The 3846-nt window shown below is 34.8% G+C and overlaps 1 long non-coding RNA gene across 1 annotated transcript; it reads right to left on the bottom strand.

The window, feature by feature from the left end:
- Positions 1-2497: 2497 nt before the first annotated feature.
- LOC132285482 (uncharacterized) lies at positions 2498-3433 on the bottom strand. Its single transcript, XR_009472557.1, has 2 exons — positions 3240-3433; positions 2498-2982 (listed from the first exon to the last, which is right to left on the bottom strand). It is a non-coding gene; the product is annotated as an uncharacterized LOC132285482 (long non-coding RNA).
- Between the last annotated feature and the right edge of the window lie 413 nt (positions 3434-3846).

Raw genomic sequence — 3846 nt, 5'->3', positions numbered from 1 at the left:
GGTTTATGGGAGAATTAATGGATGCAGTTGGACCTTACCATGGTATAACCTTCATATCTGACAGACAAAAGGTACAATTTCATAGTGTATTTAATCATGCATTTAAGTATTAATTTTTTGTATTATTTACTTAATATTTGATTTACAATTTCATAGTGTATTTAATTAATTAATTCATGCATTTAAGTATTAATTTTTTGTATTATTTACTTAATATTTGCTTCTGCTATTTTGTCTCTTATACAGGGTTTAGTGGAAACCTTTGACAGTGTGATGGAAGGGTCAGACCATAGATTTTGTGTCAGACATCTTTATGAGAATTTCAAGCTCAAGTTCAAAGGACAACATTTAAAAAATCTGTTATGAGAGGCAGCAAGAGCATATACAGAGGCTGATTTTGAGCAACATTTGAACAAATTAAGGGAATTAAATGTTGAAGCTTGTGAGTGGTTGAAAAAGGTGCCAACTGAATTGTGGTCAAGGTCAGCCTTCACACACACTTCAAGAAATGATGTGGTCATTAATAACATGTGTGAAAGTTGGAATGCAGCCATCCTTGAGGCAAGGGATAAGCCAATAATATACATGCTAGAATGGATTAGAAGGCATCTAATGCTAAGATTTCAATGTAAGAGAAAGTGGATGATATCACAGGGTGGCTTGTTATGTCCAGAAATACAAAAGAGTCTCAACAAAGTCAAGCACCAAGCTAGAATGTGTAAGGTGCATTATGCTGGTGATTAAAAGTATGAGATTGGTATTAGTGAGGCAGTTGACATTGATAAAAGAACATGCAGCTGTAGAGTGTGGCAGTTAACTGATATCCCTTGTAGGCATGTTGTAGTTTGCATAATTATTAAGAGAAACTCCCCTAAGGCATATGTTCACCTATATTATCATAGAGAGACCTACCTCATGGCTTATGTTGGTATAATCCACCCCATTCCAATTGGAAGTTTGATGAAAACAGAACCCATTAACCCACTGTTGCCACCATACTTTAAAAAACCCACTGGTAGGCCAAAGAAGGCTAAAAATAAGAAGAATGATGACCACAAGAGTGCAACCAAGCTTAGCAGGTCAAAGGACAATTTAAAGTGTTCAAAATGTAAGGAGAGTGGTCATAACTCAAGGACGTGCAAATTGCCTGAGCCATTGGTGATTGAGATACCTCCACCAAGAAGAGAAGGTAGACCACCTATCCTTGGAAGAGGGAGAACAAGAGGACTTGATGGGATGACAGGTAGAGGAAGAGGAAGAACAAGAGGACTTGAGGTTCCAGCTGTGGTACCTTCAAACCAATAGGTACTTTTAATTTAATGTAACTTATTCATAATCTTTTTCAAATTAGCTAACACGTTAATACTACATACAATTTATTTCAAATTAGCTAACTTGTTGATACTCATTTTAGGTTCAAAATATACCATTTTCTCAGTTGTCACAGGCACGAGCATCATCTTCTAGGTTGACACAAACATCATCTTCTAGGTATGATGAAACAGTCCCTTTTGTTTACTATATGTTAATAATGAATGCAAATAACTGATGTATAGTTGCTTAAATTATTGATAGGTCAATGATGGACAGTGAGTATGCATGTTGGTAGTGAAGATAGTGCTACTGTTGGTGGTGTTTTTTATTTTTATTTTTATTTTTTGGTGGATGGCCAGTTATTACAACTTCTATTTTTGGTTATGTTGGTGGATGGCAAATTATTACAGCTTTTGCTTTTGGTTTTGTTGGTTAATGGACATTTATGTCTATGTACTTCCTGTTGTCAGTTGTTGTTGTAATTTGGTGTAATGGCTAATGTTGACCTTAACTGAGCCCTCTTTTTGGTGATTGTTGTGTTCATGGGATATGAAAACTTTGTTATTAAGTACCTATTGTGGTATTGATGTTTAGAATGTTAAGTGAAATGTTATAATATGCTATGTTATTAATTCATATTGTTTTTCATCTAACAGTTTTAACATTTAGTGTCAAAGTGTCATAATTTGGTGTCATTTGTTAAACGGGTTTTCATTTAACAGGTTATGGTCCATGACATATTATTGGACAAGTTTATCATTGAATAGGTTTTAAAGAAGTGGTCATTGGACAATTTTTGTCATTAAACAAGTTTTAAATAAGTGATCATTGGACAAGTTTTGTCATTGAACAGGTTTTAAAGAGGTGGTCATTGGGCAAGTTTATCATTTCGTAGGTTTTTATGTTTCTAGTGTAAGAGAATTGCAGGTCATACTGTATCAAAATGCAGTGGTTTTTGCTGTCAATGCAAGCAATTGAATGTTGTTGTTAAGCAGTGTGTAATTCACTACATTAAATCCACTACACTTCTGTGACATTACAATAACCATAATAGGACTTCAACTACAACTCAACTGCATTGACCACTAAACCACTTATCAATAACACAAATATATAAACACTCAAAATGACTCCAAAAAGTGTATTAATCAAAACATTGCATTTCATTTATCAACACCATTACTACAATTAGATATGCCCCATCTTCCTACATAGCATACAACTATACAACCTAAAATTCCAAAATATCATACAACAACCCCACACCTCTAAAACAGACCTAACTTTAACTGGATAGGCCTTATCTTCCTACATTGTTTCACTTAATAATCAGAGCAACAAAAAAATTTAGAACAGAGAACCTAAATAAAATAAGGCTTCCAATAAACATAACACTTGCAACTGAATTAACAGTTGTTCGAGGAACTTCTTCTAGCAAGGGATGAGCTACATGAGGCACAACATAAGCAGGTAGAGGAGTTGGAGCTCTAATGTTATTTTGGGTAGCAGAAGGAGTCCCCCATTCAAAGTATTTGCAAACTCTTCTACTGCATTTGAAATATAACCTATGAGGATTGTTCGCGGACTCAGAAATAAATATCGAAGCTCTTTGGCCACACCAACACCTCTTATTCATGATTGGAAACCAGCATTGTCCATTTCAAACACCTTCAAAAATTCATGACATACTGAGCAGAGTAAAAAAGAGATCTATATTTACACAACCTCTGTAAGTATATATAAACTGATATACTGAAATTTTACGAATACAAATCCCTTAAAATTTTAAGAAAGGAGGAGGAAGAAGAAAAGAGAGAAAGAGGAGAGAATGGACTACCTATCATTCTTCATATATATATATATATATATATATATATATATATCAACACATACCAATATAGACCCAATGACAGAGACGGGATTACCTTTCACTGGAGTACGAACAGAGGGTTAGAGGGAGGAGTAGACCACGATAGAGACTGGATTTAACTTGATTTGATCACGAACAGAGGTGAGCGAGAGGGGATCTAACCACGAACAGATGTATAAGGTTGATATGGGGAATCAATTTAGTGTTTTTCTAAGTTTGGGTTAGCTAGGGTTTTAATAAATTGGGGGTGTTTATATAACGATTTGGGGTGTATATACTAGTATATACAAGGCTTGTTTGGCCCTAACAGCCATAAAAGGGTTATTTCGTCTTTTCAAATTTCAAAGGGCATTATTGTCCATAAAATTCACTTTCTATCTCACGTGCTTCAAATAACGGTGAATTTTCGACGGACGGTGGCCGGAGGGACAATCGGCAACAAAATTGCATAGTTCAGGAGGTTATTTGCATAATTGGTAGTTCTGGGGTTTTTTGCATGTTTACCGATAGATCAGAGAGGTTTTTTGCACTTTTCCCTAATTTATATTAAAGAATATGAACCAACTATCACACAATAGATTACACACGCATTTATAGTCGTTTTGTTATGGCTCTACACTCTCACATATTTCATAATAGATATGTGACACATTTGAAATGGC

Source organism: Cornus florida, unplaced genomic scaffold, assembly GCF_030987335.1.
Source record: "Cornus florida cultivar Cherokee Brave unplaced genomic scaffold, ASM3098733v1 CherokeeBrave_3.0.0_Hap2_Chr02, whole genome shotgun sequence".
NCBI classification, from domain to species: domain Eukaryota; kingdom Viridiplantae; phylum Streptophyta; class Magnoliopsida; order Cornales; family Cornaceae; genus Cornus; species Cornus florida.
The sequence above is the reverse complement of the archived record's forward strand: the minus strand, read 5'-3'. Positions and strand labels throughout refer to the sequence as shown.